Raw genomic sequence first — 11,311 nt, 5'->3', positions numbered from 1 at the left:
CAAGATGGGCAGCCACATCTAGTGAGGGCCTCATGCAGCATCAGAACATGGGGGAGAAAAGGAAGGGGACGTGGGGTATGCAAAGACCAAATATGAGGCAGCCTTGCTTCGTAACGACCTGCTCTCACAATACCCAATCCAGTCCCGCAAGAACGAGAACTCACTCCCTGGAGAAAGGCTTTAATCTCTCTTAATGATCTAATCACCTCTTAAAAGCACCACCTCTTAACACTGGCTCCAGTGGGGACCAAACCCCGACAGGAGTTTTGGTGGGGAAGGACCCTACTCAAATGGACCCATATATCATTTTCCATTCTCACCAGGAAGGTATGAGAGTCTAGTTGCTCCACTTTCTCATCTACTCTTGGTGTTTTTATATTTCTATTAGATGTGAAGTGGCATCTCATTATATACAAAACGGTGAGGTCTACAGTTTCTGCTGGGAGAAAAACTAACAAAATCAACTAGTGTAGGGTGAGTCACACCATGATATTTGTAAACTGGTAGATGAATCAACTTGCGTAACAGCTCAGTCCAAAGTCAACACTAACACAGAGGTTCCGAAACTGTTACGACTGTTCCAAGGGCTTTGTGAATCCATTAGCTGGAAACTGTATCTTTAGTAATTTTTGAATCAATTATTTGTCAACTAAATTAATAAAATTATAATTTTATGTGGATCCTAAGTTTTTTTTTAATGTTATAAAGGGTTTCTTATGGTGGCTAAGGACACAGGCCAAGGCCTGGGTTTTTCCTGAGGTAAGAACTGTTAACAAGGTTTTGTATTAAATCATATTATGTGAGAGGTTTAGGGCTTGTTTATTCATTATTCAAAAAGCATTGCTTGCCACCTAAGTGCCACACACTGTGCTAGGGGCTTTCACATGAAGAAAGAGACGGTACTATTACAAACCTTACTGTTGGCAGGGTGGGGGTGCCTGACTTCTGTCTTTGGAGTCAGGGCCCACCCAACAGGAATGAAGAGGCTGATGCTAAGTCCAGATTGGAATGAACGCAGTCGTTACCTGGAGGAGCCAACCAATCACAACCAATGTGCAAGTACCAGGCTCAGGAAACTAAATCTGTGCTTAGTCCTCAGAGAAAGATACTCAGTAACAGATCCAGGATGAGTGGATTGGCCATGGACGGAGGGCAAGGTAGGAAGTCCAGCCCCAGGAAGGCCTACACTAGGACACTGACAGAAAGAATTGCAGAAGAGGAGGGCTTTAGGACTTGGGCTGGGAGCACAGCTGGGGTGTGGAGTTTGTCTGAGTGGACCCAGGCAGGACAACAGGCTTAAAGCCTTAGGGCCTCACATGACAAATACGTGTGCACAAGAGAAATTGGACAGACAGCATAATAAATAATTACAGCTGTGTGAGAAGTGAGATCAGATTGCCAAGGGAATGTAGAGAAGGAATTAAGGAAGGGAAGTCAGGGAAGGTGTAGAGGAGGAGAGGTTTGAACTGGTTCTTGAAGAAGAGTATCTGCCAGAGAGGGGTTTAGAAGGACATTCTAGGAAAACGGAGCATATTGCAAAGCCATGATGTCATGAGGGAATAGGATATGTTCCAGAAACAGAGAGCAGTCTGGCGTGGCAGACACATACTGCTTATGGGTATGAGAAGAGGCTGGAAGGTGCCTAGTGTCAGGCTGGACAGCCATGACGGGAAGTGAGTTTGGGCTGTATCCTGAAGAGTCTTGGTCTGGGGAGAGATGTGCTGAGAGCTGGGTTGCAGACATTGATCTAGCTCATCCTACTCAGAGCAGTGAGGCAGACAGGGCTGCACCTGGGAAGAACACGCCAGCACTCAGCAAAGGCATTTTATTGTCAGCTTCTCCCTCCCCTTAGCCATAGCTTGGGGGGCCTTTCCTTGGTCCCTCCTCCCCTCCATTTGTGCAGCTCCTTTTTCCATGCAGGTCACTGCCTTGACAGAGGTGGACATGCCTACAGTGCCTAGCCTCTGAGGAATGCCCTAGTATAGGCCACCCACCAGGAGTAACACTGATGCCTCCAAGATGTGGAACAGCTGCAGCCTGCGTTATGGCTCTGAGCCCAGGCAAAGTGCACATGGAGGGAAGCTTGTGCGTCTCTCTGTGCCAGTCCAACAACTCCACTCACATACCATGCATCGAAGAATCTTCCTGGTGAGTATGTGTGTGTGTGTGTGTGTGTGTGTATTTTCATGGTGTCCTTTTTTGGGTTGGAAGAGAGAGGACTTGCTCTCTCTCAGAAATTCTGTGAATGGTCATTTTACCCAGAATTTCCAGCATGTAAGATAGAAGCTCTCCAGGGTTATCTCTGGTCAGGGATCAAACAGCTGCTCTCCACTGTCTCAGCAGAATAAAATGCTTCTACCAAAGCAAAGCTGACGCAGACACACAAAACAGATAAGCGTGAGATCTGGGCTGTGGGAGGCATGGTTATCTGGAACACTTTTCCTTACCCAGGAGAGAAGCATTTATCTGAGGAGTACTGTAACCATGTACTTTCAGATAACAAAATTTCCTAGGGAATCTGTCGTATCAGCAGTGACTGTATCCCTTGGACTTACTCTTAAAATCCAGTACATATTTCTTTGCCTTATATGGCTAAGACGAAGTGTATGAGTGTCGGGGAAGGGGAGGATTTGAGAAGAGCTTCTTCAAATGTATGTCCTAGCCTCTGCCCTTAGCAAAGAAAAAGGAAGAGCTACAAAAGTTGTGGAAGGCAATAAAATTGCCTTGCAGTGGGTAGGCATAGTCGAGGTATAACTTGATGGCCTAAAAGGCCACTTCCCTGCCTTCCTCCAAAAGGAACCCCTTCCTCAGTGGTATTGCCTTTGATTCCCTCATTAATGACTCCTTGAGGCCAACGCAGTAGTTTTCAATCTGGGACATGTGGAATTCCAGGGGTCTGGGCAAGCCAGGGTGGGCATGGAGGGTGTTCTACCCCTTCTCCCCATCCTTTAAATGGGGGTGCTCTCATCTTCTCCGTGGTACATATCACACTTCCCTTTGAGATTTCTTCTGCAAGTTTTCTTCTTCTTAGTAGGTGTGACGGTTAATTGTATGTGTCAGGTTGGTGAGGCCACGGTACCCAGATATTTGGTCAAATACTAGTCTCGATGACGCAGCAAAGGTGTTTTTAGATGAGATTGACATTTAAATCAGTATATTTTGAGTAATGCAGATTATCCTCCATAACATGGGTGGGCCTTATCCAATCAGTTGAAGACCTTAAGAGAAATTGGTCTCCCCGTAAAGAAGGAATTCTGTCTCCAGACTGTCTTCAGACTCAAGTTGTAATGTTAATTCTCGCCTGAGTCTCCAGCTTGATGGCCTGCCGTGCAGATTTTGTACTTGCCAGCCTCCATTATCATGTGAGCCAAGAGCCTAAAATAAATGACTCTCTCCCTCTCTTACTCTCATTCTCTCTCTCTCCGTCCTATTTGCGCTGTTCCTCTAGAGAACCCTGACTAACACAGTAAGTTTGTTAAATTTAGTGGTATGAGTGAAGCAATTTGGAAAATATTTTAGATGCGATACAGAATTAAGCAAAAGAAGCATAAATGTATCGAGGTTGCTTGGTTTTCACTACGGAAGAGGGGCCACACCAATACAGAATGAGGCACAGCAAGAAAGAGCTCTATGGGAGTGGATAGGAATTGGAGGTAGGATGCAAACTCAGGATTTCTAAATGAGTACATGTATGTGCACATACACGTTTATGTGCTTCTGTGTGTACGTGTGTGTATAAGTGGATATACATGCGTATGTTTCCTAGTTCTCTCTGCTGAAAGCACAAAAAACAAAGACATCCAGTGGCAATGAGTCTACTTAATGCCCAGATGTGGTCTCTAATATTCCCCACAAAAAGGGACCAGGACTACTCAGAGTAATGGCAGATTCCAAGGCAGAGGCAGGGTAGGTGCCAGATGAGCCTGGAAAATCTTGTTAGACCAGAAAATAAAGTATGCACAAAAATAACAGAATGTGTTACAAGGACTTGGGAGACACCTTGAAGGGGTTCCACTGTCCAAATTGGGTAAATTGAAATACTAGTACAAAAATAAATGTTAAACCATGAAATAATAGAAACACATGGATCCATATTGATAATTTTTAAAAAACATAAATAGTGGAGACAGGAGGGCTGTTGCTTACAGTAGAATGCTGAGGGCTAAACGTTCAGTGTGGACAGAGTGCTGGAGAGGCAAATCATCATTTTGCAGCCATAGAATAAAGATGAAGTCAGCAAAAAACACCAACAGATGCTAAATCCAGGGGGAGATTTTGATGAGGAGCAGCATACTCGCATGGTCTTAAAGCATCTCCCCACAGACTGCTTATTAGTTCAAAGGAGAAAAAACAAACAGTAATTATTCAGTGGATATCAAAATTACCTTTACCAGTGAAGGATGGATGGATGACATATACCTGCTGGTGTGATGCCCCATGAAGGACGCAGCCTTGCTTCTGTAGCATGATGACCAAAAATGCACAGCCCCAGGCACCAGGAAACACCAGAGATACAAAATGAAGACTGTTGTTTTTTTTAAAAGAAGTGTGCATGTGTGGGAGGGGGGCACTCTGCTGTTCCAAAATGTCAATGTCACTCTGGTGGGGGATGTTAATAATAGGGGCACTTTGCATGTGTGGAGGAAGGTGGTATATGGGCGATCTCTATACCTTCCTCTCAATTTTGCTGTGAACCTAAAGCTAATCTAAAAAAAAAAAGTCTTTTAAAAAAATAGTCAATGTCATAAAAGACAAGGAAGGCTGTGAAAATGTTTTGGAATAAAAAAAACTAAAAGAGTATGACAACTAAATGCAATCACTGACCCTAGACTGAATCCTATACCAGAGGAGAAAGGAATGCTGTAGAGAACATTATTAGATCAACTGACAAAATTGGAATATAGATGCCAGATTAGATGAAAGTATTATGTCAATGTAAATTTATGGAGTTGATAACTGCACGGTAGTCATGTAAGAAAATATTCCTATTCTTAGAAATACACACTGAAGTATTTAAAGGTAAAGTGCCATAATGTAACTTATCCAGTTTGTTCAGAAAAAAAGAATTCTGTATTCACACATATATGTGGCTGTACACACACACACATACACACACACACACACACAGAGAGAAAGAGAAAGAGACAGAGATGAGGAGAAAGATAGAACAATGTTCTTTGGGGAAAGAGTGCTGTAGGGAAAGGAGACATTTGTTCCCTGTGCCTGTAGCAACATCCAATCCAGGGTTATGTTCATGTCAAGGCTGGACTAACTAGTCCTCTACCTTGAAGAAACAATGAAAAATACATGAGGTGTAGTTGGGGCACTGGTTAGAATCAGGTAATTCAGATCAGGTGAATGCACCTAATGTGCAACCTCCCTTCCAGGGTCCATGTGCTGTGGTGCATTCCAGACCATTCTAGCTTAATCACTGTGCCAGTCAGTTTTCCAGCAGGAATTGGAAATGGTACCCTGAAACTAGATAACTGAAGACAATTTAATAAAAGGCCTACTTACAAAGGTGGGTGGGGGCAGGCAGCATTAGAGAAACCAAGAGGAAAAGGCGCAGCTCCTCATGGCTAGCAGCACTGGGGAGCCAGCATTGTCAGAAAAAGTGGAGGTATGGAAGATCAGGGACCAGAACCCAAGCCCAGAGAAGAGCTGTATGGAGACCTGGTATGGCCATCTGAGAGGAGCTGTCATCTTTGGTAGAGTGAGGCATCTGAGTCTGCAGCCAACCCACAGCAACCCAGTGGGAGGGAGCCACGAGGGACAAACCTCCTGACCTTACTTTCCTTGCACCCTCTGATCTCCTGACAGGGTCTCCCATTGGCCAAATCCCCCTGAAGCTGGAGGACAGGAAGCCTATTAAGTAGGCAGGTCAGCTTCCCAGGACACACAGCAGCGGGGAGGAGGGTAGAAAGGGAATGTGGAAGGGAAGCTGGATCTAGAAATCAGTGATATGTGGCTGTGGTGAATGTTTAGCTTTATTTGTAGAAGCACAGATTGCTGACACTCAACATCACCAAATAATAAAAGATCTAATTGTACGTTGAAGATTCTTGGAACTGGGGTGGTTAAAAAGTTTAATAGGAAAATTAAAAGAAAAAAATGCCGCCTTCTTGATTATTAGAAATAGGATTTTTAAAGCCCCTATTTTCTTTAAGTAAGTTGTTTTCCAAATTGTCAACTACAGCCAATACAGTAGAAAGTTAAGCATAGGAAAGTTCCTTAACAACATGGCAGTAAAGTTCAGTATGGAAAAAGAAATTCTCTGATTAATTTTGTCCTGGAAATAGAATACCTGTCAGATTCGACCAAAAGGTTTTACATTTCAGGAGTGTTCCACCAAATTGTGGCCCAGGGTCTATGGTGACCCAGGGGAAGTGCTCCCTAACTCTGGACCAAGGCAGAGTCTGCAGAGGGCCGGGTGGACAAGGCTGGATGTTGACTGAGGACAGCTGGTCAGACAGGAAGTACAAGTGGCCAGCTGAGGCTGTCAACTGGAAGATGCATCACCAGATGGGAAGCTGAGATTCTTGGAGGCATGGTGCATGGCCAATGATTCAGGACCAAGGCTGTTAGATGCCAGCAATAAAGTGCTGCTTAGCTGTTTGTTTATGAGGCAGAAATGACTGGAAGAGGACAGACCTCATTCCATGCCTATTAAGACCAAAGAGGTCTGTACTCAGCTCATTTGTGCCTCTGTTATGAGAAATCAAACCCAGCCATGAGTTTCCTGTACACGAAGCCACACTGATTCTTGCCTTTCCAACCTTTCTGGCCCGACCTCCCACCGCTTCTTAACTCATTCATCGATGCTCCACTCACAAGAATTTCCTTGATCATATCACGATGTTTCACATTCCTGTGCCTTTGAACGTTGTATGAGACTTCAGATTTAGTGGCTGTAACAGACAATGAAAAGAGAATGCCTTCAATTAGAGTTTATATTTCTCTCCTAAAGTAGTCCAGAGGTGAGTGTACAGAACTGGAAGGGCAGTGCTGCTCCACACAGTCATTCAGGGACTCAGGGTCCTACCATCTTGTTACTTCACCATCCCCTGAGGTGTTGCCATTGTCCACAGGATTGAAGTAAGCTTACCTTCATGTCTGGCAAAGAGAAAGCCTAGGGTAAGTCGCTTTACCTCTAAGGAGTTGACTCAAGTTGCATGATTGCTGCTACTTACACGCCGTAGGCCTGAACCGGGTCACATGTCCATGGCTACCTCCAAGGAGGCTGGAAAGTATAGTCTCTAGCTAGTGGCCATGTGCTCTACCCAAATGCATGGTCTTCATGAAAGGTGAGACAATTAGAAGTTTCTGCCACCATCTGCTATTTTCTTAACCAGGAATGGCCTTTTGTCACTTTGATCGTTTGCCTGATCTCTCCTCCCTGCCCTTTGTGACTTAGAAAAATAAATTGTCTCTGTTCCCCAACTCCAGTATTTTGTTAACTCCTCTCTTATAATTACCTGTATACAACTTGGTCTGGGGGCTGAAGAAGCCAGCAATAAATTACTGAAATCACCTCTGCAGTTTTACAATTTTATGGTGTCTATAAAACCTCCCGGTAATTGCAGTATTCACTTGGTCATCCTGCAGAACAGTATTGCTATTGGAAAAAAAAAAAAACTGTGTTTACAACCCTGGTCACATTCTTTTATATGCTCCAAAGTTAAAGATCTTCTGTGACCAGGAAATGGTCTATCCTAGGCAAGACTTTACTATTCTTCTTCATTGTTGCTCCTTGTAGTAAGTTGTGCCCAATTCTATACTGTCCTGTGGGACCTGCTAAGCTTTAGGGACCAGACCATCACCATAATCATAAGATGCTCTCATATGTATCAAAATAAAATTTATACATGAGGACAGGCACAGTGGCTCATGCCTGTAATCCTAGTGCTTTGGGAGGTCAAGGCAGGAGGATCACTTGAGGCCAGGAGTTGGGAACTAGAGTGAGCAACATAATGAGACCCTGTTAAAAAAAAGTTTGTTGTTTTTTTTTTTTAGTTAACCAGGCACAGTGCAGGCACCCTGTAGTCTGAGCTACATGGAAGCTGAAATAGGAGGATCACTTGAGCCCAAGAGTTCAAGACCGCAATGAAATATGATCGTACCATTGCACTGGGTGACAGATCAAGACCCAGGAAGGCCCAGATACTCTTGTTATGAGACTGCTAAACTGATAAAATAATATGTACGATTACAGAGCACTCTAGCTGGTGTCTGACTTTGGGCCCAAGTAAAATTCAGACATATCTGAATTAATCTGTTAAAGGGTAGTCACATCTTGGAGTTGTCCATTTGCATAATAATAGTAATTCGTGGCTGAAGGAATGAAGGGGGTGCACAGGGGATACATGTGCCTGAGAGTGCAGACTAGGGATGCAGAGCCAGCACACCGCCAGCTCCCTGAACAGCTGGAAGACACAAGGAGCTCAGACACTTGTTGTTTGGTGCGATGGATGTGCTACAAGGAGACAGCAAATTTGTTATAAAATATTCTGGGCTGGAAGCTACAAACTTGAGTGCTAACCTATCTTTACCTGGACTTCACTTCTCTAGGCTTCTGTTTTCTCATTTGTTATAAGATTGGTTTGGGCAAGATGATTTCTGTGGGCCTTGTAGTTAAAATGTTTTCTGACTCAGCCGGGCATGGTGGCTCACACCTGTAACCCTAGCACTTTAGGAGACCAAGGTGGGCTAATCTCTTGAGACTGAGGATTCGAGACCAGCCTGGCCAACATGGTGAAACCCTGTTTCTACTAAAAATACAAAAATTAGCTGGGCATGGTGCTGTGTGCCTGTAATCCCAGCTACTCGGGAGGCTGAGGCAGGAGAATTGCTTGAATCCAGGAGGCGGAGGTTTCAGTGAGCCGAGATTGCACCATGACACTCCAGCCTGGGCGACTGAGCAAGACTTTGTCTCAAAAAAGAAAAAAAAAAAAACTTAAAAAAAGTTTTCCGATTCTAAGGAGAACTGTGACCACAAAAGAAATTAACATGGTGTGATACACTATCAAGACCAGTAAGTTAATGAGAAAAAGAAAGTCATGAAAATGAGTAGCTGAGTATGTCTCCTTTATCAAATGGAAGCAGGACCTGAAATCCATTTCTTTGGATACAGACAGAGGGCAGCAGTACCAGGAGTGGTGGTTTTCTGTGGTGTCCGTAGATTCCAGTAAACCCTTACTTCCTTGGAAATGAGGAAACAAGGCCGTTTCCTAACAGATCGGTGGTTTTTAAAATCCCATGTCTTCTGAAACTTTCTGTCCGTCTGTTTCTGTTGTGCTGAACTCCACTTTGGTAGCATGAAAAGGAAGAGGCAAGCAGAAGCTGGAATAAAAAAAGACATTGTTCCTTCTTATTCAGCCAGTACGTTCTATTCACAAAGTCGGGGCAAGGTGTGGTGGCTCCTGCCTATAATCCCAGCACTTTGGGAGGCTGAGGTGGGAGAATCACTTGAGGCCAGGAGTTCCAGAACAGCTTAGGCAACATCATGAGACCTTATCTCATTTTTGTAAGTGGGTAACAATAAATAAAATGATACTGAAATTTTTGAACATTTCATATTTCATATACGTTTACAAACCTGTTATAATTGGCTACGAAAATCTTCACATTTTTATCCCCTTCCAGTCTCTACTTACTCTTTGTATTTTAGAGCATCTGGGTTTTTTTGTTTTGGTTTTGGGATTTTTTTTTTTTTTTTTTTTTTTTTTTTGGTCATTACCCTATCATGCTCTTGCCCTTCAATTTTTTCTCAATTTCCTTATTATCTCCAAAAATATCTGTAGCACATTGATAAAGGGAATGGTAATAGATAGACAATAGGGGAAAACATCCCACAAAATATTCTAGCAATACTAAATTCTTATTTGCAGTTGTCTCTGGCTAATGAGAGTTAGGTGGAGAAGGAAGGTGGTGAAGAGAAAGCAAAAATACACTTTCTTCGTGCTTTGATAAGCTCTGCGTGTGTCCCTTATTAGGAGACCCAGTTCAAGAAAAAATAGAATAAACAGCATCCTCTGTCATTCCTAGATTGTTTTGCTCTGACTGACATTACCTCAAAGTAAGTAAATGTGGAAGAGGATCATAATGCAACTTACTGGTGACTTATTTGCAGAAGTAAATGAAAATAATAGTGATAAATAAGGGTAATGTGTATTGATTGCATTAATGGGCCAATCTTTTATGCCTTCCTACATTCATGCTCTTGGGCAGTGCCCTTCCACACTGACTTTCTGTTTGGTTATGTGTCTTGTTCTGACCAATGGGGCTGTGGCAATGTTGATGTAAGCAGGGGCTTCAAAAAATCTTTACATGATTCGTACAGCCATTATAGAAAACAGTATGGGGGTCCTCAAAAAAAAAATAAAACTAGAACTTCCATATGATCTGGCAATCCTGCTTCTGGGTATAAATCCGAAGGAAATGAAGTCAGCATGTCAAAGAGATAGCTGCACTCCTATATTCATTGCAGCATTATTCACAATAGCCAAGATAAGGAATCAATCTGTGTCCATCAACGGATGAATGGATAAAGAAAATGTGGTATATTTATACAATAGAATACTATTCAGACTTTAAAAATAAAAAAAACCTGTCATTTGTGACAACATGGATAAACCTGAAGAACGTTATGTTAAGGGAAATAAGCCAGGCACAGAAAGACAAATACTCAGTAGGACCTCACTTATACAAGGGGACTTCAAAAAGTTCATGGAAAAATGCATATTACGAAAAAACTATGCATAGATCTCAAAGCATTTTTTAACCAAAATAAACTTGTACTACCCTATTATAACATGTCTGGTGCCAGGCGCCTGTAATCCCAGCACTTTGGGAGGCTGAGGCAGGCGGATCACAAGGTCAGGAGTTTAAGACCAGCCTGGCCAATATGGTGAAACCCCATCTCTACTAAAAATACAAAACTTGATCCAAGAGTGGTGGCAGATGACTGTTATCCCAGCTACTCAGGAGGCTGAGGCAGGAGAATCACCTGAACCCGGGAGGGGGAGGTTACAGTGAGCCAAGATCTCACCATTGTACTCCGGCCTGGGTGACAGTGAAAGACTATCTAAAAAACAAAACAAAACAAAACAAAACAAAACAAAACAAAACCATATCTGGACAGGATCTAGTTTAAGGCATTAAAAAGTATTGGACATCGGTTTGAAAAGAGCACCTATCAGAGTCACATAAATTCTTCAAAAACTGAAGCAAGAACAAATACCAAACTTATGCTGAAGCTTAGGTATAAAAATGATAAAATCATTCATGCTTTACAAAAAGTTTATGGGAACAA

The 11,311-nt window shown here is 42.9% G+C and overlaps 1 long non-coding RNA gene across 1 annotated transcript; it reads right to left on the bottom strand.

Annotated features, from left to right (window-relative positions):
- Positions 1-6,829: 6,829 nt before the first annotated feature.
- Positions 6,830-9,680, bottom strand: LOC134731580 (uncharacterized). The gene is made up of 3 exons (XR_010113986.1): positions 9,148-9,680; positions 7,476-7,615; positions 6,830-6,908 (listed from the first exon to the last, which is right to left on the bottom strand). It is a non-coding gene; the product is annotated as an uncharacterized lncRNA (long non-coding RNA).
- Positions 9,681-11,311: the final 1,631 nt, after the last annotated feature.

The sequence above is a fragment of the Symphalangus syndactylus genome, chromosome 10 (genome assembly GCF_028878055.3).
Source record: "Symphalangus syndactylus isolate Jambi chromosome 10, NHGRI_mSymSyn1-v2.1_pri, whole genome shotgun sequence".
NCBI lineage: Eukaryota > Metazoa > Chordata > Mammalia > Primates > Hylobatidae > Symphalangus > Symphalangus syndactylus.
This window is presented reverse-complemented; position numbering and strand designations above follow the sequence as displayed.